The sequence below is a fragment of the Drosophila bipectinata genome, chromosome 4 (assembly GCF_030179905.1).
Source record: "Drosophila bipectinata strain 14024-0381.07 chromosome 4, DbipHiC1v2, whole genome shotgun sequence".
In the NCBI taxonomy this organism is placed as follows: domain Eukaryota; kingdom Metazoa; phylum Arthropoda; class Insecta; order Diptera; family Drosophilidae; genus Drosophila; species Drosophila bipectinata.
Genome location: NC_091740.1, coordinates 14,234,165 through 14,258,945, shown reverse-complemented (window position 1 = coordinate 14,258,945; position 24,781 = coordinate 14,234,165). Strand labels below are relative to the sequence as shown.

The window sequence follows — 24,781 nt, the reverse complement described above, 5'->3', positions numbered from 1 at the left end:
TATTAGCATAAGGAAGTGGTGCTCCAATTTGGCTGAAGTACTGGATAAGGTGCCTGAAAAGATCAGGAGTCTTTCCTAAGGTTCGATGATGGCAGCAATTTCACAAAGACTCTCGGCCCTAAGGTTCTGCAACTGATCACTTGCTATTTTCACTTGCAACCTCAAAGCCCTTTGGTCTCATCGTTCTTTCTTCAGTAGCCTGACTCTATGACCCCTTAGCCAAAACAAAGCCAAAGATCTTTCTCCAGAAGCTGTGATGTTAGAAGTTGTCCTGGGATTAAAGTCTTCCTTAAGCTCTTGATTCTGACTGGGATATGATTTTTTGCAGCTTTTCCATCGCGAAGCGCGCTGAATTCCCTAGAAAGGCGCTAACATCGCAATCCAAAATCGAGATCTATGGATTCTGTGACGCCAGCATTGAGAAGAGCCCTCTCGTGTAAATATTTTCATCGCCAATCGAGTTTCGACTATTCAGGAGCTAACTAGAGCAATCCAGCTTAATCGAACTACCGAACTGAGTGGACGTGATCTGTGACGTGATCCCGAGCTTCGAGAAATCTCCAAAATAATTGCAGTTAACCAATGAAAAAAATGGGGTAACCCGATATAAGCGAAAAGACGCTGAAACACAATCTATTATAAGCAATATGAAAGCTTTTTATAACAGTTCCGATGTGTAAAAACAAAAACTAGTGCATAATTTTTTTTAAATAAATACGAGGCACGCAATGAGCTTATTGAGAAACCATCAAAAGAACGAGCGTAGAAGCTCACTAAACCAAAGAAACGGCTTCTACTCTTACTTTTCAACCCGCGATACCGCAAGGGAAAAACCGGCAATTAAAAGCAACCCGCTCTACTCACTCCAACTCCCGCGTCATGGAGTTCACAGTAAACAATTCCTTGCTAATATGCATGCCAATGCATATAAGTAAAAATCACAATGGCTGGTGGTTGCATTACTAACAATATTAATATTGCTAGACTTTTTTTCAGCCAACATGATCTCGTAGCTCGCATACGAGGAGTAAGGGTCTTATTTATAACTTTAGTGCCATCATTCGTATTTTAATTTGCGAATATGAAATCAATAATGATGCATTCACTTCATATGCCATGAAAACAGCCCCCCTTTTCGTAGTATCTGTTACTGGCTTTATGAAACGAATGTTAGCGCCAAGTGTGGCAGGTTCACTGCGTTAGTTTAGGATGCCATTTCCCGTAGGTCTGGTCTCCACTATAATTGACGTGTTGTCCAGAACGAAATGAGATCGTTCATGAGACAGCCTACGAGCCATACTTATTATACCCTTGCAGAGAATATTATAATTTTGTCCAAATGTGTGCAACGCATTTGTCGGGTCAAGCAGCAGCACGGCGTTTAATGTTTATGTTTAAATAATGTTTAAATAATGTTTATGTAATGTTTAGTGTATTTATTAGTGTAATGTTTATTTATTAGGCTTAAGTTTGTACAAAGGCTTTGTTGTTCGCAAGCCGACTCTTTCTCGGCCGCTCGACTCAACAAGCTTCTATAGAGAGTTTTAGCTCGCAGTGTCTAGGTCGGGCCGCCCTCTCCATTATTCGAGAGCTTTAGCTTCGCAGTGACCAGTCGGGCCGCCCTCTCTGTATTTTACTTGAGTCCCTGCATGCACCATATCCGGTCTATCTGCGGATCATCCGGCTTGATCTGCATGCAGAAATAAACATTTATAACGTTCAATTTAAATACAAAATCGTCTTTTATTTACGGCATCGAAAACTCTCGATGACCAAACAGCATTGAAGGAGTCATCGTCTGTCCGTCGGTCCGTCTGCCCGTCGGTCCGTCTGTCTGTTTCTATGTGAACTAGTATCTCAGTTTTAAAGCAATCGACTTGAAACTTTGCACACACTCTTCTTTCCTTTGCAGTATATAAGTCGGAACGACCGGGCCTACTATATCTTATAGCTCCCATATAACTGAACGAACGGAAATGACCCAACTTTCGTGTTTTTGAAGATAGAAAGCTGGAACTTAGTACAGATTATATTTTTGGTCAGTTAATCCGACATATCAAATTTTATAACGATCGGCTGACTATATCTTATAGTTGCCATATAACTGAACGATCGGAAATGGTTTTTGGGAGAAATACCAACTTTGGTATTTTTGAAGATAGAAGTTTGGGACTTTTTTTAGATTTTATATTATAATAAGTTGGGTTATATTATCATATTCTCATAAGGAGAGGCCACCTATATCCTATAGCTGCCACGTAACTGAACGATCGGAAATGACCCAACTTTCGTGTTTTTGAAGATAGAAAGATGGTACTTGGTAAAGATTATATTTTTGGTCAGTTAATCCGACATATCAAATTTTATAACGATCGGCTGACTATATCTTATAGTTGGCATATAACTGAACGATCGGAAATGGTTTTTGGGAGAAATACCAACTTTGGTATTTTTGAAGATAGAAGTTTGGGACTTTTTTTTAGATTTTATATTATAATAAATTGGGTTATATTATCATATTCTCGTAAGGATCGGCCAACTAAATCCGATGTTTGCGATATATATCCGGTTTTAACTGCAAGGGTTTCCTTTCTTGTTTTATTTTAAAACTTGAACTGGGAACGAATAAAACTTTCGTAAATCAAAATAACCTTTAAAACTCTGGAAGGATTTTGACTACTGCATAAAAGGCATGTGATTTTTACCAATTTTACCAATTTTACCAATTAGTATTATAGAGGTAAACGATTGCCGAGTCAAGATTCGAAGTGTTTTAAGGAGAGATGTGTGCTCTTATGTTTTCTTGTAGAATAATCAATAATCGATCCCCTAACCTAAATACCCAAAAAATTATCCCATTGCTTGAAGCTGCTTATGTCTGTACTAAGTTGTAATCTTTTCGTCGACTAAGTACACGACTAACCACGTTTACAAAACATCGTAAGCCACGTTACGTTCGCAGCAAGATTGCCTATTTGCCACCATGTCTGAGCTTGGTATACCAGCAAAGCTTATCACAGTTTGGAGAATGACATTGAGCAATACCATCATCTGTTAAAATAAGAAGTCGCCAATCCAAAACCTTCATTACAAGGTATTTGGTGACTCGCTATCTTGTTTGCACGGTATTAACCACCACATGTGTCCAACTCTTCAGATACGCTGATGATATTGATGTCAATGGCCACACCAAGCGTGATGTTACAGCTTACTTCGGCGCTTGAAAAGAAATAGGCTTTTTAGGACTAGCAATGAATATAGGCGCGGCGTCCTTTTCTGTGCTGACTGCAGAGAGCTAGATCTTTGATTCCGTCAAGTAATGTATCTACCTTGGCACTGCTACAACACATTGCCCGTAAGGAAGAAGACACTCCGGCTCGTAAGGTGTTTGAAGCGAAAATTGTTAGAAAACGGTAGAGAGGACGACCCCGAATGCATGGCAAGACGCGGCAATAGAAACCCTATCTACACTTGGTGTTTACCAATGGGGTTCATATTGTCTATATGTTGCAGTCTTCTTGTTTTAATACTGTTCCATGGTGGAAGCGCCGAGGTGAAAGTTTGTGACAAAATAAGTGCACCAAGTACAAACGAGAGTGCAAGCACTTGCGAATGCAACAACCCATAACGCTAATTATGTCAGTCAAGTCACGCCAGTCAATAAAATGTTACCTGCCAAGCGACGCCCAAAGTGCGCCATTTTGATGTATATATATGAGAAGAGTTTTTAACTCCACTCAGTTTTATTAGAGATAGTTATGTGTATTTAATGTTATGAATTCTGATTCCTTATATCTTAAAATTAGCATATTGTGTGCTGCTGCTTTCCGTCGTTCTTTCTGCTGATGCTGCTTCCTCGATGCTGCCCCACCGACGCTTTTTCTTTCAAGTTGCCATACTGCTGACCTTGTAATGTGTGGGTGTTCCTGTAAGTTCAAACAGAACCAAGATGCAAGGTGTTCTGCAAGGTCCAGAGGATATACCTTAGGGACGTATGGATGGGAGTGAAGGGCGTGCACTTCTTGTGGTCTTAGACTTAGCTCGACGGATGGGGGAGGTTCTTTTCACGTATCCATACTACACATCATCAAAACAAATTAAGTGCACTAGCTCGATAATTCATGAAGAAACCCGGATGATTTTACTTTATAATCAAATCCGAAAACAATGGAACAAATCCCCTAAAATTCAAATAGCTTCAGAGGAGGGAGAGAGTGATTGGATTAGTTGTAGGGTACTTAGATGGTCATTATTCCTTAGTCTTAACCCACCCGACCTTGGCGAGATCTAAGACGTTTGATTCGCCCCATATCACAATCCTATGTGATACCTCTAACGGTTAGAGCCTTAAACCTTCATAACTTCCAAAATACTCAAAGAAATATTCATATAAAGTTGATTCATTTTACCAATTAGGATTTTTTATTTAAATAAAGTAATATTTCCTTAACATCTATAAAAAATAATTTCATTATAATTCATGTTTATAATTTATATATATATATATATAAGAAGAATTTATATTATTAAGTTAAGTTCAGGAATTAAATTTTAGCTATATTTCAGATTAAATATTAAGAAATTTGCAATAATATAAATTCAAATTATTTACGATTTATGACGTACAAAATTTACCTTATAGGGCAAAAGTATATGTAGTTTCTTTTATTGGTATCCACTTACCGAAGTTCACCGCCGTTGAGCTCAAGGACAGGAATGCTATAGATGTTTATAAAAATATTTAATAAAAAATATTACACTAAAATTTGTTCGGCCATGCTCAAATATTATCGCAAAGTTCGTACAACAATTAAATTCAAATTTTTCTCTTTTAAATTCATTGTGATATACATATATATACAAATGTATATTTATTTATACTGTTTATACTGCCAATGTTTATAGAATTACACTGCTAATAGAATCGGATTCGCAGGAGTTTTCTCTCCGTGTAGCGAAACTATGGTGTCCATTAGGTCACAAAAAAAAACTGCACTGCAGCCGCCTGTCGACTCCACAAATGTATGAAAATGATTCCATCCGATTCTGTTGGAATTAATTCCGGTCAAATATTGGTGCATTCCTTAGCTCCTTACTTAGACTAGCTGATTGCATAATCTAGTACTAGCCCATTGCGTAACCTTGTACTAGCCGTTTACGTCATCTCGTACTAGCCGCACTGGCACGTGGCACTGGGGAAAATAATTCTTTAAAAAAAACTGCACTGCACTAACTCCAAAACATACCTGGCCTAAAATCACTAAATCACTATTTCACGGATATCCACAGCTAATTCCGCTGGGGTTTAATTAATTCTTCCATATATTTAATTATAATAAAAACGAGTTTACTTTTTATTAGGGTTGTTGGTTTTTAAAAAAATATCGTATTGATGATATTTGCAGTGAAAAAAATATCAATCGATAATATTAAGAAATATCACATAAAAAAATCGGTATATCGAGTATTTTTGATATTTTTTATGGTCAGCTAAAATTGAAAAAAGGTTATTTGTAAATTTAAAAAAGGTTTTAATATGTGTTTTCATCCGCCATGAACTGCAACTAAGAGCTATTTTTTATTTAAAAAGTGAATTTAAAAAACAACAAATATTTATACCCACTCTCAAGCAACTTTTATTTACGTTATTTGAAATAAAAAATAACAAAATTATTAAGGACATTGTATTCAAATTTAATTATAAAAAAACTTAATATAAAAAAAAGTTTTTTAAAACTTAATTAATTTATGGAATATGTACTAAATAATGCTAATTACCTAATTATTGCTAATGCTTACCTGCTTACCTGCTTACCTATTACCTAATGCTCCTAATTACTCTTAATTACAAAACAAATCTTTCTTCAATGATTTAAAAAAACTCTTTCGGTTATATGCTGGTCTGTCATTCGACTACGGGAGTCACAGACAATACATTTAATGGCAGAAGCCAACCGTTCAGATGAAACCGTACTTCCAGGCGTGATAAGATAACTTAATGCCAATTTCTGGCTTAAGAGTGACCAAACATAAAATATCGGAAATACCAACTCAAAAATATTATTATCGACTATTTTTGCCCAAAAAATATTCCGATAATAATATTTTTTTAAGAGAAAATATATCGATATATTGATATTTTGATATATTTCCGACATCCTTACTTTTTATAAATATAGGCTTAATAATGCAGCCTTATCTCTTAAGCGTATGCAAGTTAGTGTCTAAGCCTTCCTATGCAAATCTGGCCCTAACTATGCTAGATTAAAAAGCTCTAAAAAACTTTTATATGCTGCACTGACTGATTCTGCATAACTGATGCTGCACTATTATCTCGATATGCAAAAACCAATAGATAAGAATCGAGTGATATTTTTCGTTCACTTGTCCAAGGTGACCGGAGAATAATATATACAACACTTAAAGCTTTTGAAAGATCTTGCTTTCTATGTTTTCTATGATATGGATGCCCTATTGGAAATCAACACACTACCACCTTCATACTGCTGCCACACCTGCTGATATTCACACTGCTGCCATACTGCTGATTTTCATACTTTTATACTGCTGCTGTTACATCTTCTGCTCTCTTACATATATGTTTTTTTTTGGTGTTGTTGTATTCATGTTTATTATTTCGTTACAGACTATCATATGGGCCTACTGTACATATTTTGTTCCCTGACCGGGCTGTAAGAGCTGGGACCTGAGTTGTGCGGTACGGCCGTGAAGCAATGCTTCGCACAACTCTGGCGCCCTATTCCTCCCGCCCGTTGCGTGCTCTCTCCAGGGCTCTCAGCTTCATCATAGTCTTGGCCACGAATACGGCAATGGCTTCCCATTTCCTGGCGTCTGGAGCATTTGAGGCACCATGCTGCTGGGTGTAAGGGGCTCTTCCAAGATCTCCTCCAGGGTTAGTCGATCCTCCACAAATCGCCTGCATTCGAAGAGGACGTGGAGAGGGTCCTCTGTGACTCCACTACAGCACAACGGGCAGCAGTCCTTGCTTTCGTGACCAAAGCGCTTTAGATAGCTTCGGCCCTGCGTGAGGTAGACGTCTTCATTCCTTCCTTCCGGTCCACTCCCCCACGTCCGGAATGAGCCGAAACGTCCAGCGTCCTTTGGATGATTCCTCCCATTGCCGTTGCCTGTTTGTCAAACTTGTGCCTCTCACTTCCCTCTTCCTGACCGATGCCGAAGAAAGGCTGTACTAAGCCATGTTGGCCAGCTCCTTCCTCTCTCGGAGCAGCTCTTGGATGGGTATCAGCCCCGCAATCACGAGAGCCGCGTCGTCCGACACCGTCCTAAAGGCGCAGGACGTCCGTAGCGCGTAGAGGCGGTGGTCTGCCTCGATTCCTCGTGCGTAGGACCTTACTCCCATCGCCTCGGCCAACACTGGGCCCGTGTACAGCATTTGAGAGCTCACCACTCTAGTGATGAGCTTGCGCCTTGCCTGCCTCGGTCCTCTGATATTGAGGTATCCAACCAGACCCCTAGGTATTTTATTTCTCTCCTTATTTCTTCCGGCTCGAAATCAGCACGGCTTCCGTCTTTTGTGGGGCGAGGTGAAGGCTGGCGCTAGACATTCATGCCCCCACTTTCGCCACCGCGGAGTTTGTTAGGGTTTCCACCCCGCGAACTTCGCCAACACCACTAGGGCTATATCGTCGGCGAATCCTACGATGCAAGTACCCTCCTCCATAGGTAATCGGAGGACTCCATCTTCGAAACGAATCACACGCACACATGCATCCGTGTATGTGAATGTGTGACACGCATACTTACAAAGAACAATCCAAGCGCAGACCAACCTTCTTCAGAGACTGAGAAACAGAATTTCTGTTACAGAAAGCATTCAATGAGAATATGAGCGTCAGATGAATAAACGATGAGCGTAAGAAAGAGAGTAAGAACTCGCTCTGGGGCCTGTCGCAAGAAATATTTGCGTCCATTTTCGTTGTATGAAATGGGTTGTCTATATGCTGTATGGCTTGAACTCAAGGTGCCTTTACTCCTGCGCGTCGGTGCCTTGAGCTCGCTACCCCTGTACCCCCCATCTTCTAGCCCTCTGGCACTCTTTGCGGAGAGACGAGATTCGACTTTTCCACCACGGGGCCGGCTTGTGATGCCAAGCAAAGGTCGTGCGCGCCTTCATGCTCGCCTTGCAGGCAGCATCAAGGACCGTAGGAAGCAGATTCCGCAGATTCGTTAGCTTTAGCGTGGAGATCAAGCTCCGCCGTTCGCACATCGGTTTCCAATTGTTGGACGTCCAGCGTGTCTTGCCAAAACGCCTTGCCGCAGGTGGGAATGCCTGGCATGGTTCCGAGAAAGCAAAGTATGGCCTCGTGGTCGCTGGCCGTGTAGATATTGGTGATTCTCCACTTTGCGGTCTGATCCAAACTCACGCTGACGAAGGTAAGGTCGATAATGGAACCGGCGCCTGCTCTATTGTATTTTTCCTGGTTGCCCTCATTGAGAAAAGCCTGGTCCAGGGGTTCTAGGATCTCCATCAAGCCTCTGCCACTAGCATTCGTGGTGGAACTCCCCCACTCCTGTGCCAATGCGTTAAAGTCCCCCGCTATTAGCACTGGGTGTTTGCCTCAGGAATCTACCGCTAGCTCTTCTAGAACCTTGCACTACGCATTGAGAGAGAGGCTTGGGGCTTGGTAGCAACTATACACCCATGTACCTCCCCACTGGATTCTCACGAACCCTGCAGCTCTCCTCACTTGACTTGGCCCTTCCGCGGAACTGTTGCAGATCCCGATTGCCGCCTTGCCTGGTTGCTGGTCACCCACTCCTCGCCTGGTCCGATGCTGTACGGCTCGCTAGGGACAGCTATGTCGACATTCACTTCGCCTACGGTGTGCCGCAGAAGGTCCTGCGCCGCTCTGCATTGATTCAGATTGAGCTGAATCACTTGCATCCTGCCTATCCTTTACTGCTTCATTGGAGTGTGGACACCGTCGACTTCCTGCTAGGTGTTTTCCCTCCGTCTCACCTTTTGACGCTCAAACGTAGCAGGTACTCTCGTTTGGGCAATTAACGATTTTATGGGCGCTTTTGATACAACGGATGCAGCATCCGCTCCTATCCGTGGGGCTTCGGCACTTGCTCGCAATGTGGCCAACTTCCAGGCACCGGTAGCACCTCGGTTGACTCTGCCTCACCCGAATCCGACAGTCCATCCGATCCTCACTCTCCCTTTGCTCGCAACTGCGGTCGCGATCTTGCTGGGCAGACCGATAATAGTGGTCTGCGTGTCCCTGGATCTTGCGCGAAGGCTCCTTATCGTGACCGACTTTCTATTCACTTCAAACTGCTCGGCTAGAGCAAGCCGGATGTCCGCTTCCGTCGCTAGCGGGTCGAGGTACCTCTAATCTCCAGGTACTTTGTCTTTCTTTCCTCGGTAAGCAGCTTCGTGTAGCACCTTTTCCAGGTTCCCTCTCATCGCGTCCGTGCTATCCACACAGCTCGAGCTGTGTTTTTTGACAGCTCGAGCAGAAGGTTCTCTGTTGCGGTGCGGCGCACCTTCTGGACATTTTGGCTTAATTTCTTTAGCTGTCCGTCCTGCCGTCTGGTGACCAAAGCAAGCACCTCGCTATACTTCATCCCCCTAGCTTTCACGACTACCGCGTCGGGTCGGGTTGATGTTCTTGGCTTCCTCCGAGTTGCTGTTTCCCATCCTGTTTCAGGAGCTGCGATCTGTGCAGCCCCCTATTCCCGCGCTACGGGCATCCAGGTGACTTAAAATCCGCTGGGAACGCCCATCTCATCGAGATTCTTGGGGGTTTCGCCGAGGCCAGTGGTTCGCCTCTTGGTGGTGGAGACGTGCTGTCCTGGCTAAGCCGTCGCCACGGATCAGTCTGGGCTGCAGCTTCCTTGCGCCGAATGGGGATGGTTTGCGTTTGTTGGTCCGACTTCGCAATATCTGCCTGACCGCACCTCGAACAGGCGTCCCTGCATCGCTGGGGTTGGAAAGGGTCCCGCTTAGGCCTTCCTGCAGTTCCTTCATCCTGCAGAACACCCCCTTCATTTTGAGATTGATGCTCCTCACTTGTTTCTCGTGCGTTTTCTGGATAATGTCCTCCAATATCACCTCCTCCTCCTTTTTTGTTCCTTCGTCCTTTTTGGGGTTTTCTTTACTTCACCCGGGGGTACACCGCCTGTTGGCATCGCTGTGCTCCGTGTTGCCTGCAGAATGGGTGACCGCAGGATCTTTGAGCTGCTCAGAAAAGCTCGGACGAGCAATCTTCCTCCTAATTTTGTTGGCTTGTCGCTACTACTGCCGGGGCGGCCAAGCTAGCCACCGCCTCGTCAGTCGCGAGTGGGGTGCTTTTTGGGGCCTCCAGAACGCGTGCCACGACAGTGGGTTTCCCCAAGGGTGAATTTCCTCTTGAGTGGTTGCCACCTGGAGTATTTGTATATATGTGTCTGTCTGTCCGTGTTGATGTTTTTTCGATTAGACTTTTTATATGGATCATGGTGCATAATATGCATATGTGACGAGACACATGTTTTTATCACTTTGTTACACTAATTGCACTTCGCTGTCTGATTGCTTCACCACAGATCACCAATTGACCCACCCCACCAAATGAAAAAATTTTGCGATATAATTTTATTATTTTTTCGAAAAAATATCGGTATATTGATTTAAATTATAATCAACAACCCTATTTTTAAACCCTTGCAGAGGGTATTAAAATTTTTGTCCAAAAGTGTGCAACGCAGTATATTCTTGATCAGGATCACCTCCTGAGTTGATATGAGCATGTCCGTCTGTCCATCTGTCTGTTTCTACGCAAACTAGTCTCTCAGTTATCGACTTGAAACTTTGCACACACCCTTCTGACAGACAGACTGATACTGCAAAGTCAGATAAGCAGATGCAAACCATCTCCATGCGGCGCAAGGAAGCAGACACGGCGAAGGCTCCAAAAACATCAGCCGCAGCACCAGGAACAGGATGGGAAGCTGCTACCCGAAAGAAGACTAGGACGTTCGCCCGCCCCGACGTTTTAGTCGTGAAAGCCAGGGGCATGAAGAATTGCGATGTGCTTGTCTTGGTCACCAGACGGCAGGACGGCCAGCTAAAGGAATTTTGCCAAAATGTGAACATGATGCGCCACTTCGCCAGAAAAACCTTCCGCAGAAGGGAACCTTCTGCTCGAGATCTCTAAAAACCGAATGGATAGCACGGATGCTACGAGGGAGAACCTCTAGAAGGTGCTACAGGGAGCTGCCGAAGTGCGATCACTGTGTCAGGACACAAGAAAAACACAAAGAAAAAGGACACAAGACGGAAGAGGACATTCGAAAAGCTATCGAAAACCAGCTCGACGTGGACGGGAAATCGGTGCTGATCAGGAACCTAATCGCAACATCTAGGGACACGCAGAGAACTATCATTGGAGTGCCTAGCGAAGATTGGATAGACCGGGCGATTCCGGCGAGGTACAGTCAACCGAGGTGCTACCTATGACTGGAAGTTGTCCATATCGCGAGCAAGTGCCGAAGCTCAATCAATTAAAGCGGATGCTGCATTCGCTGTGGCGAAAGCGGACATAAAAACGCCTAGTGCTCCGATAAGAAAAAGCGCAGGATAGATTGATTCAGCTTAATCTTAATCACTGCAGATCGGCGCAGGAAATTCTTCTACACACCTTAGGCGAAGAGAAAGCTGTGTCACCCCGGTCACCAGTCAAGAAACTCCCAATCCGGATTCGCTAGCGCTTATGCGCAACGTTTCCTTGATGTAGCTGAGGCGCGACGCATGGTCTTTGACGGCAAACTCCCAATCCGGACTCGCTAGCGCGTATGTGCGGTGTTTCCTAAGCATAGGCGCGACGCCCAGCGGCCAACTCCCGATACGGAATAGCTAGCGCGTATGGGCGGTATTTCCTTGGCGTAGCGCAGGCGTGACGCCCAGTCCTTGGCCCATCACAGATAGCGTATGCGCGCAAGTGTGTGAAGACTAGTCGCAGACGACCCGATAATGTGCCCGAAGAGTAGGAGGGCAGACAGAGCAACAGGAACAGCAGCGACCGAGCAGCAGCAGCGACAATAGAAACAGGAACAACAGGAAACGCCAACGTCGGAACCGAGCGGAACCCAGAAGGAGCAGGATCCGAAGAAGAGTCCAGTTGTGAGTTGTGAAAAATGTTGTGAAGAAGAAGAGTTGTGACAAATGCCTTTCATCGGCGGAATGTTGAGCGGACGACTAACCAGAGTTATGCACTAAGGATGTAGTCTCATGTGTGACGTTGAAAAAATAGATTTTTTTTTCATATATTTCGAAAGTACTGTTTATTGAGAATGTACTGTTGAAGTTTCAAATAAAAATATTTAATAATGACATAATCGAGAGCGCGCTTACACCGAATAGTATGAGTTACTCGGTAGCGACTAAACTTTAAACGCGTTTTTCTCGGAACGATATTTTTGTGTGCGGCGCAGGTGATTCACAAAATTCTATGGTACCGATCTAGCTGAAATTTGGATATGTTGTTCTAAAAAGTAACACCTCTCTCCCGTACTAGAATCATTTATTTTTAATAATTTTTATTTATCATAAATTTAAAATAAATTTTTTAAATTTAAAAATTTTTTTTTGGGAGTTTGCCATTTTGTTGTTTATAGATGAAAATATTTTGTTATAGTACGGGACAAAGCCATAAGCTTACAAAACAATAATCTATTAAAATTTTTTGTGTCGGATGATTTTAACAGTCGAAATCACCTGCACCAGGGATCTACCACTTTAATTGTGTATGCATACTTTGGCATGCTATAAAGTGTATTAAGCTACACAAGAATAAATTAAACAAAATATTTTCAAACGCCCTTACAACTTATATTTTGTTTAAACTTAGTTTCAATAACAAATTTTCCAATTTTTTTCAATCTTACTAAAGGTTTTATAACGTTTATATGCTATCTGTATTATTTCTGAGCTCGGGCAATCACGTCAAACTATTAATTCAGTGGAACAAACCTACAATCTCTGTGTGCTAGCCGCGAGCGGCTAAATTGTCGCTAGCGGAAAGAAGAAAAACAGTTTGTTACAGCTGACTTAGCTATCTTAGCGAGCCGTACAGCGTTGGAGCTGGCAAGGAGTGGGTGCCCGACATCCCGGACAAGGCGGTAATCTGGATATGCAATACGTTCGCGTACGCGCCGAGATGAATGGTGAGAGGAGAATGGTTCGTGAGAGTTCAGTGGGTAGGCACAAGGGTATAAAGCGGTTACCTAGCACCAAGCCATTCGCACGACGCATATTGCAAAGCTCTAGCAGAGCTAGCTCTAGAGGTAAGCATTAGGTGCTAAAAGCTGGGGATTTCAATGCGAGGGCTCAGGAGTGGGGGAGTCCCACCACGAATGCTAGAGGCAGAGGCTTGTTAAAGATCTTAGCACCCATGGAACTGGGTCTTCTAAAACCTTTAAAAGAGCAAGTGACTGATCCATCGTCGACCTGATCATTGTCAGCGGCAACTAAGGTCAGATCTCCAAGTGGGGAATTGCCACCATGTACACGGCCAGCGACCATGAAGCCATACTGTGCTTGCTTGGAATCAGCCGGGCATTCTTGAACCAGTCCGGGGGTCTAATGATTCTTCGGTGGCACTTGCGCCGGTCCGTGATGAGGCCTGCAAGTCAAGCATGTAGGCGCGTACAACCTTCGCTCTGCACCACCAGCCTGTTCCGTGGTGTACCAGCCAGATCTCGTCACTCCGTAAAGAGTGTCTGAGGGCCAGTAGATCTCTGTAGCGAGCTCGTGGTACGAGAAAGTACGAATCGTGGTACGAGCTCGCAGGGGCAGAGACACATCGACTTCATGGCAGAGAGGAATAGACTCCCATACGGGACAGCAAGCAAGTGGTGTTCCTCAAGCTGTGCGACGAGTCAGAACACGACCCGTGGGGTCAAGCATACAAAATCGTGACGAAAAAGGTAAGGGCGGGGAGCCAACCCTCCTCCAATTACTAGGTCATACGAGGGCCATAATCGACTTATCTTTCCCTAGCGAACAAACGGAGGAAACTCGCCCGACGTTAGAGGACATGGAAGTGGAGTCGTTGGAGATTGGCCGACTCTATATGTCATATACATAAGTGATATATCAGAAATGTCATAACTTTCGGATTCTATTTTTGACAAATAATAGGGCATACAAAATTTCATAAGGATCGGCCGACTATATCCTATAGCTTTTTTTTATAGCTTTGCTTTTATTTATTGAATCTTTTCTTAATTTTGAGACTAACATTAAGTTGACGAATCTTCACATTAAAATTAAAATTTAAAATTTTTTAAAATTGGCTCATGTTGAGGCTGGGGCTCATATGATAGAGTCGGCAAATTAAACACATTGGTGGCAGGATTTGGTTGGAAGACATTTTTAAGGTGTTTGGCAAACGTGCTGGTTCTGTCTGCGTCGCTGCCCACCCGACTATGAAATTTCTAATAAGCATCGCGGTTTCTTTCGGTGAGCTCAGAGTTGGGTGAGCTCTCCATAGTGAGTGTTTTGTACTGTTAGTTGACAATTGCTCTATGTAGCGGCGGTGAACATACGTTTTTTTCTTGCTGTAGAGCTTGATCAAGTTGACGTGACGCATGTTTTAATCTTTGCTTAGCAGATGGCGATCTGTGACATTGCATTCTCGACGTTACGTCGCTTTTCGAGGACTAGCTGTTCGATTTGTAGATTTGTCTTCTTTTGAATGCATTGTGTGTTTATAGTTTGAGGTGTTAAAACTCAAGCTGCAGAGACGAGTACAGACTCCAGTGAATTAACAAAACTGTGTACGTTGGCCTCGTCGCTGAGGAGAGGACTCAGCTCAATGTGTGAGCTGATATGCTTCCTGTACTTAACCCAATTGGTTTTATTTGAGGTCAGTTTTGATGATTGATCTCATGTTCCTGGGTGTCGGAGTAGAGTAAAAAGGACAGGCAAGTGATCAGATGAAAGATCCGAAAGGCATTCGGCGCTTATCAGATTTTTAGGAATCTTTTTGATAATCGCAAAGTCTTTTAAATCGGGAAGTTTCTTTGGGTCTGCCGGCCAGTATGTTGGTGTGCCAGAAGAAACATAGTCTAGCTTGTCGTTAGCTTTGATAATTGCATTATAGAGCTGCTTTCTTTTTGGGGTCACTAGATGAGATCCCCAGTGTGTGTGCTCGGCATTGTAGTCTCCTGCTGAAGTGGTCTCCTAGTCAGTTGAAAAACTGCATAAACTCATCTTCGGCTATGGTGAAGCGTGGGGGGCAGTATACGGCGGCTAGAGTTAATTGCTTGCCAGTATTTAGGTGTATATTTATGGATGTGGCCTGTAGGTAGTTTTTAGCAAATTTCGTATGATAATGGTTCTTAATACGGCATCTGATTAAAATTCCAGTTCCGCCGTGTGCTTTACCATCTGGATGATTTGTTCCATAGAATGAATATCCTCGTAGTTGGAAATTGTATCTGTTGGTAAGATTTGTTTCTGAAAGCAGCATTACGTCGATTTGATTGTCTAGTAGGAATTGCGCTAGCTCGAGTTTATGCTGCCAAACGCCGTTAGCGTTCCACGTAGATATTCGTAGGGAAGTCATTGTTTGGATTGTTGTGAAACCAGCATTTGTATTAATAGATTTTGGTTTCGCATAAGATCTTGCATAGTTGTACGCATAAACGACATAAACTCCGTAAGGCTTTGTTGTAGACTGCACATCAGAGCTTCAAAGTTACTTTTTGGCTGCTCCGGCGGTCTGGTGGATGAGACTTTTCAGCTCCTTATAAACTGGGTAACCTCTATAGTTAGCAGTGTGGTTTCCACCGCAGTTACCGCACTTTTTCGAGTTTTGGTCATCTTTGCTCGCTGGGCAGTGTGCGGAGTCATGAAGCTCACCACAAACTACACAAACCGGGCGCAGTTTACAGTAAGACCTTGTATGGCCATATTCTTGCCCACTGCGTTTGTGCGGCTCCGCAACTGCAATTCTGCGGTGCAGCAGGAACTGAAGATTGTATATAGGGTGCACTTCGTATTTCTTTAGGGGCTTAATTTGTGGTTCGAGCTCAACCTTAAAGAATGGCTGCGGCTTTCTATCCCTGTTTGGGATATTGAACACTGTCTTAGCGCCTTCTCTTGTAGCACCTTTGTTATCTCTGCAGGTGATACTTCGGGCTCTATGCCCTTAAGTACGAATTGCAAGCCCTTGCTGCTTTTTAGCTGATACGTGTAAAAGTTCTTTTTTTTGTCGGTGAGGTATTTCGATAATACTCTGTAATTATCTTCAGACTTCGTTTGAAATGTTGTTTCCTGGATGTTGCCCTTTACGAGTGGTATTATGTGGAAGTTGTCCTTGCCAATGAGCTCTATAATTTTGTTGACAAGAACGTTGGAACTTTTTTCTCGTATGTAAATTGGCGGGGGCTTAGGCTTCCTTTTTTCGACTTCTGTAGATTCGGCTTCATCCTCATAGTCTGCCAAGATTTTAAAACGGTTTGAGTTCGTGGGCGTTTCTATTACAGCTATGTTAGCATTGCCACGGGTTATTTTGCGTTGAGAGTTTAGGGGGCTCAGCTTCCTTTTGATTTGGATGTAGCGATCCATACCAGTCTGCACAGCCGGCTTAATATTTTCTTTGTTTTTGGTCTCCTTTTCGGGCAGCACAGCGGCAGAAGTATCAATGTTTGCGCTGCTAACTGATGACGTCGTTAAACGCGCTGTTGTTGCAGTTGCGGCTGCAGAGACATCGATAGTAGCGAGGGGAAGCAAGAACGCGCTCTCTCGCTCTCTACGTTTAAGAACTCGGTCAAATTTGGGGTGATTGTGTGCGAAAGTCGTTTAGACTCATTGCAATCGAGGTTTAGTTTGTTCGAGTTGTAAATGTTATGTTTTATATTAATTAATTAATTAATCTAAATAAACATTAGCGATTTCATCGCTGAAAGCGTATTTTCGCGTTGTTGTTGATTTACAGAACCAGTCACTGCACTTTTTTGATATTATTGAATACTTTTTCCAGGAGCACAATAAATACGCGTCTGCATGCGACGACGATGCCATTTCGAATATCTTATAGCTGACATAAAAATGAAAGATCGGAAATGACCCAACTTTTGTGGTTTTAATGATAGAAGTTTAGAACTTTATACAGGCTCTATCTTTAAAATTGATCCGACCTACTTAATTTCATCAAAATATCTTATAGCTGTCATATAACTGAACGATCGGAAAAGGTAAACGATCGGAAAACAAAAGTTGGTAAAGATACCTTTGCACAGTGGTTGCTCCCGTAGGCCATAAATCCAAAAATCGACTTGAAAATAATTAGTCAAAATGTAAATAATTTGTCTCTAAATTGACCACATTTTTTCATTGCAAGCTAGTTTTGTCCGGAAATCTAACGAGACATTCTAAAAACAGAATGCAAAGTGTGAATTTTGGTGTAAATTTCGTTACAATATCTGAACTAGAAGTACTTATGGCCGCGGCCCAATACAAGCCCAACCACTGTGCTTTGGTATGGGTAGAAAAAAGTTTTGGATTTAAATTTAATTTAAAATTCCTATAAGGACCGGGGAACTATTTTCGTTATTTTCGATATATATACAATTTTAACTGCAAGGGTATATCAACAAGCTAGCTTTCCCTTCTTCTTAACCTTATGTCCGAGTGTGACCAGCTTGTATTTCTTAAACGTATCTTGTAAAATTCGAGTATCTCCCACACCTAGTGCACAGCAAAGATGAAAAAGATTATATACACTTTCTGGAGAGAGAATTTTCCAGTCAAGACCCTATCGAAGAGCCCAATTGCTCTCGGTGCTCCTTTGTTAATGGAATTGCTATTTCATATGGGAAATGAAATTTAACAATTTTTAGTGTTCCCTATTCTCCTCAATCGTGCTAATCCGAATGAATTTTGTTCCTGGAGTGCCGAAAACTTTTCACTGCAAAAAATTCATTCTTGTTTGTTTCTGCCAAAATGGTCGACCTGAAGCGATAAATTTCTTCTTTGCAGAACATTTTTTTTTTAATATAAGAAGCTCCGCATTATTTGTCATAGTATAATAATAACACAGTGCGACAAAAACAAAATTGGAGGAACTTTTGAAGAGACCTAGTAGGAATTATCCATTTCTTGTAAGTTGTACCAACAAAATGGCGTCAAAGTCCATTGCAAAAGTCCATTGCAAGTCCTACAACATTGAACTATTGAAAAACGTCAAAAATTTTTAAATCGGTAAAATACGCGTAAAGGAATTTTTAAAAGCAAAAAAACTACCAAAAAAGCGTTTTTTCTAAATAAATCAAAATTTTGAGGGTGTTAGAAATATTTCAAATACCGTTTTGTACTATATTCGACCTAATAAACAATTTCTACTAGGTATCTTCAAAAGTTCTAAATCACTGTCGCACCGTGCAAGCTTAGTAAAAAATGGGGGGTCTTTTTATACCCTTGCAGAGGGTATTATAGTTTTGTCCAAAAGTGTGCAACGCAGTGAAGGAGACATCTCCGACCCTATAACGTATATATATTTTTGATCAGGATCACCTCCTGAGTTGATATGAGCATGTCCGTCTGTCCGTCTGTCCGTCTGTCCGTCTGTCTGTCCGTCTGTCTGTCTGTTTCTACGCGAACTAGTCTCTCAGTTTTAAAGCTATCTTCTTGAAACTTTGCACACACCCTTCTTTCCTTTGCACGCAGTATATAAGTCGGAACGGCCCGGATCGGTCGACTATATCCTATAGCTGCCATATAACTGATTGATCGGAAATGGTATAACTTTGGTGTTTTTAGAGTAAGAGAATTCAAATTTGACACAAAAGCTATTTTTGGCAAAATAATACGACGTGCCAAATTTTATAAGGATCAGTCGACTATATCCTATAGCTGCCATATAACTGAACGATCGAAAATGACCCAAATTTCGTGTTTTTGAAGATAGAAAGCTGAAACTTAGTACAGATTCTATTTTTGATCAGTTGATCCAACTTACCAAATTTCATTAGGATCGGCCGACTATATCCTATAGCTGCCATATAACTGAACGATCGGAAATGGTTTTTGGTAGAAATACCAACTTTGGTATTGTTAAAGATAGAAGTTTGGGACTTGTTTTAAATTTTGTATTATAATAAATTGGGTTATATAATCATATTCTCATAAGGATCGGCCAACTATATCCGATGTTTGCGATATAAATCCGGTTTTAACTGCAAGGGTATATCAACTTCGGCTCCGCCCGAAGTTAGCTTTCCTTTCTTGTTTTAATATAAGAAGCTCCGCATTATTTGTCATAGTATAATAATAACACAGTGCGACAAAAACAAAATTGGAGGAACTTTTGAAGAGACCTAGTAGGAATTATCAATTTCTTGTAAGTTGTACCAACAAAATGGCGTCAAAGTCCATTGCAAGTCCTACAACATTAAACTATTGAAAAACGTCAAAAATTTTTAAATCGGTAAAATACGCGTTAAGGAATTTTTAATAGCAAAAAAACTACCAAAAAAGCGTTTTTTCTAAATAAATCAAAATTTTGAGGGTGTTAGAAATATTTCAAATACCGTTTTGTACTATATTCGACCTAATAAACAATTTCTACTAGGTATCTTCAAAAGTTCTAAATCACTGTCGCACTGTGCAAGCTTAGTAAAAAATGGGGGGTCTTTTTATACCCTTGCAGAGGGTCAAGACCCTATCGAAGAGCCCAATTGCTCTCGGTGCTCCTTTGTTAATGGAATTGCTATTTCATATGGGAAATGAAATTTAACAATTTTTCGTGTTCCCTATTCTCCTCAATCGTGCTAATCCGAATGAATTTTGTTCCTGGAGTGCCGAAAACTTTTCACTGCAAAAAATTCATTCTTGTTTGTTTCTGCCAAAATGGTCGACCTGAAGCGATAAATTTCTTCTTTGCAGAACATTTTTTTTTAATATAAGAAGCTCCGCATTATTTGTCATAGTATAATAATAACACAGTGCGACAAAAACAAAATTGGAGGAACTTTTGAAGAGACCTAGTAGGAATTATCCATTTCTTGTAAGTTGTACCTACAAAATGGCGTCAAAGTCCATTGCAAAAGTCCATTGCAAGTCCTACAACATTAAACTATTGAAAAACGTCAAAAATTTTTAAATCGGTAAAATACGCGTAAAGGAATTTTTAAAAGCAAAAAAACTACCAAAAAAGCGTTTTTTCTAAATAAATCAAAATTTTGAGGGTGTTAGAAATATTTCAAATACCGTTTTGTACTATATTCGACCTAATAAACAATTTCTACTAGGTATCTTCAAAAGTTCTAAATCACTGTCGCACCGTGCAAGCTTAGTAAAAAATGGGGGGTCTTTTTATACCCTTGCAGAGGGTATTATAATTTTGTCCAAAAGTGTGCAACGCAGTGAAGGAGACATCTCCGACCCTATAACGTATATATATTTTTGATCAGGATCACCTCCTGAGTTGATATGAGCATGTCCGTCTGTCCGTCTGTCCGTCTGTCTGTCTGTCTGTCTGTCCGTTTCTACGCGAACTAGTCTCTCAGTTTTAAAGCTATCGTCTTGAAACTTTGCACACACCCTTCTTTCCTTTGCACGCAGTATATAAGTCGGAACTCGTGATCGATCGGAAATAGTATAACTTTAATGTTTTTAGAGTTAGAAAACAATACGACATGCCAAATTTCGGCCGACTATATCTTATAGCTGCCATATAACTGAACGATCGGAAATGGTTTTTGGTAGAAATACCAACTTTGGTAGTTTTGAACATAGAAGCTTGGGACTGTTTTTTTTAGATATTTTATTGTAACTAATTGGTTTTATTATGATATTCTCATAAGGATCGGCCAACTATATTCGATGTTTGAAATATATATCCGGTTTTAACTGCAAGGGTATATCAACTTCGGCTCCGCCCGTAGTTAGCTTTTCTTTCTTGTTTTAGTTGCTATTATATAATGTATTTTTTATTATATTGAATTTTTGTAAACCCCTTGTGAATGTTACTTCAATGTTATTTTTCAGTGCACCCTTATGGATGGGAAAAAATAATTCTCGCACCAATGTATTGGTGAATTTATGCATTGGTTATGCAAGAAGGTGCAAGCTGTAGTAAAAAATGGGGGGTCTTTTTATACCCTTGCAGAGGGTATTATATTTTTGTCCAAAAGTGTGCAACGCAGTGAAGGCGACATCTCCGACCCTATAAAGTATATATATTTTTGATCAGGATCACCTCCTGAGTTAATATGAGCATGTCCGTCTGTCTGTCTGTCTGTCTGTCTGTCTGTCCGTTTCTACGCGAACTAGTCGCTCAGTTTTAAAGCTATCGTGTCATATGATAACTCCAGGGGATTAGTTCTAGTTGGATTTTTATTTAGAAGGAGCAGCAAAGGTGCCGCTCCATCATTTAGATGGAGCAGCTGAGGTGCCGCTCCAACGATCAAAATGTCTCTGTTCTTTTACAATATTTCTTAAGTCTAAGTAAGGCTAAGTCTCGTAGCAGCGCTGCTCGCAGGCGGCGGCAGAGAGACGGCTATGTACTTATATATAAAGGTATATAATAATATACGTTGTTATGCGCTCTCAAGTGGAGGCGCGAGGGGTATGCATATGCTGACCGTTTGTTACGATTATGCTGACACTAGCACTTTCTGTGTGCGGGCTACGCCATAACGATCGGTTCATATTTCGGCCACTTAGGGTTTATGACCGGGACTTTGGATAATGTAAACACTGCAACAAAGTGTTACAGTGCGCACCCTTTAAGTACTCTCGGTACAGTGGGTATTCAATATATGTGCATACTACATCTCCCTCCTTTTGAAAAATAACGTAATATAATGAAGTTATTTTGTTATTTTTATTATTTGTTTTATGTTGTTAGAATCATAGAAAATGAAATTATTAAAAGAATATGTGTATTTATTTATCTATGTATGTGTGTCTTTGTATGGCCATACTATGTGCAATTTATGGAATAAAGATTTTTAGTCTATCCTTATGAACTGTTTGTTTTTTATGTTTATAATTTTTTATTACTATGTTATCTCTATCTCCTATTTCCGTTACTATATACGGACCTGTATATTTAGGATCTAACTTATGACCTGTCTCGTTTTTTAATAAAACTTTGTCACCTACTGATATATCTATATCCCTTACTTTAAGATCGTATAGTAGTTTATTTCTATTTTTATTTGCTTCTAACATAACTCTAGCTCTTTTATAGGCTTCTTCTAATCTATACTTACTCTCCTTAGCATAGTCATGAATATTATATAGTGCTTCTACACTATCTATGCTATTAAAATGTTTTGGCAAATTACTTGTTTTACCGAATACTAGCTCATATGGACAATAAGTATGTGCCATAGAGGGGGTCGTGTTGAAACAGAAGACAAAATATTGAAGCCATACGTCCCAATCAGTTTTATCAGCCGATATGTAAGATCGTATGTATTCATTGAAAGTTCTATGACTTCTTTCTATTGTTCCAACTGTCTGGTGGTGGTGTGCTGTGGATGTAATATTTTTAATATTTAAATATTTGCACAAATCGTCTATAATTGAATTCTTATATTCTGTTCCCATGTCCGTAATGAACGTCTTTATTGGACCGTACTTCAGGATAAAAGATTCAAATATTGCTTTAGCGACAGTATTGGCGTTTTTATTTGGAACAGGTATGGCAACTAAATACTTAGTTAAATCACATATTAAAGTGACTGCATACTCATTGCCCTTTTCTGATTTTGGCAGTGGACCAATAGTGTCCACTATCACTCTGTCGAAAGCATTTATTGGTGTGTCTGTAATTGTTAAAGGGGTCTTAGTGTGTTTAGTTATTTTTGATTTCTGGCATTTTTGACATTTTCTTACGTACTCAGTTATATCTTTAGACATGCTTTTCCAGTAATAGTGTCTTTTTACTTTGGCCAAAGTTTTTGATATGCCAGTATGACCTCCTTGAATTGGATCATCATGAAATGTAGACAAAATTGCTTCTTTTTCTTTTAAATTTGTTATTTGGGTCACCGGGTTGAGTAGCGCTACTCTTAATGTTTTCAATATTTTATTGCTTATTAATTTAAATTTATCTATTGAAGTATATTCAAAGATATTTTCCCACGGTGCCACTTTGAGTTGGCTGATTTTATGTATACCGGCTTGCATTTCAAGCCTTTGGAAAAATTGATCTAAATCAATAACTCCATTAGTATATAAATCGCTAACATCGTATCTTGCAGTAATTTTTCTGCCTTGTTTAAATAAACATAACATATTTTTTATCTGCAAGGTCACTACTTTACGTACTTCATCATTGTTTATGACGTCGTATACGTTGGGCTTAGAAGCTTTATTTAAAGATTGCCTTGGCAATTCTTGTTCTTGATTTTCCGCGCGGAATTTTTGTCTACTTTAATATCTAGTAGTGACTTTTAATACATTTCTAGTTATATTTTGTAGATCTTTGATGGTTATTCTTGATAACGCATCAGCTACATGATTATCTTTTCCCTAAAAAATTTTCGACTGTAAAGTCGACTGCCCAGTTGCTTGGAACAAATTTGGAAACGGCTTCGTTCATAGTACTGAATGTGCCAGCTTGCATGATAAGTTTTACCTTATCGATTGTGCAGTTTTTAGTCATTGCTTTGACTGCATGCTGCATGGAATAATTCCTGGCTACCTCTAAAGATAACCCATCTGATATATATGCACCTTCTAAGGCTTTCGTCATCTGCTCAATTTCTTGTGTGTATTGGTTAGCAGTTTTATTGCGCTGCTGTAGATTCATCAGCTTCGCTGATAATACCTCAACAGTTTCGCCTTTGACGTTGCTTCTGGAAATCACCTCAGTAATTGTTGTTTCATTACCGATTAGATTCCTGGCGACACCTTTTAGCTTTGTTTTAATAATAGAAATAGCTAATTCTTCGTGCTCGCTTTTTTTTGATTGTATTATTTGTAAAGCATCAATGAAACTTGTTAAATTTTCAGCCTTACCATCAAAAACTGGTATAAGCTTAGATGCTGTATTAATAAAATCAATATTTGATTGTGCCATTGTGATGGATTTATCTATCTTGTATTCTATGACACTCGAAGTATCTGAATCTGTAGAGTTATCCAGATCAGTGTATACCGCCGGAATAGTAAGATTATTTAAATCTTCATCTTCTATTTTGGGGTTTACTTTGGGAAGCTCTTCTGACTCAGATTCTTTCGTTTCTGTTGATTCCGAGTCAGGTGCAGTGTCAACTGCTGTTGGAGTGTTTAGAACGGTTGGTAATGATATTTCTAAACTGAACTTTTGTTTAATAAATATTAAATTAGATCGTAGTCGTATCAAAAGTTTCGATACCTTTGACCAATGATCTTGATTTAATCTTTCCCTATGATCATGTATTAGCATACGCGCTTCATTAAAGCACTCTACTAATATTTCAACGTGCTTCCTAACAGTATTCTTTTGAATGGGTCTATTCTGAAATAGAGACTTGTCAAAATTTGTTTTAATTATTGATAACTCCTCGTATAATTTGTTCCAATCCATGCCTTTACTTTACCCATACATTTGTAAAGAGAATTACGTAATATATTTTAATATTTATTTTCTGTTATTTCATTTTCTTAGATTGTAGGTGTTTACATTTGTGTATAATAATTTTTGTTTTTTTTTTCTGGGTTTTTTATTTAGATTTTGTCCAGGTCATTTGCTTGACTCTGGAATTTTTTCTTTAAACATTTGTTGTGTAATTTATATAATTTTAGCAAAAC

General features: G+C 40.6%; 1 long non-coding RNA gene across 2 annotated transcripts in view; it reads left to right on the top strand.

Annotated features, from left to right (window-relative positions):
* Positions 1-24,781, top strand: part of LOC138926862 (uncharacterized) — a 118,251-nt gene that overhangs the window by 20,960 nt on the left and 72,510 nt on the right. The window contains exon 1 of one of the 2 annotated variants that reach the window (XR_011443543.1): positions 19,302-19,373. The exons of the other annotated variant lie outside the window; for it this stretch is intronic. This is a non-coding gene — a long non-coding RNA (uncharacterized lncRNA). Of the gene's footprint in view, positions 1-19,301; positions 19,374-24,781 lie in introns of those variants that run through there. 2 annotated transcript variants of the gene reach the window in all.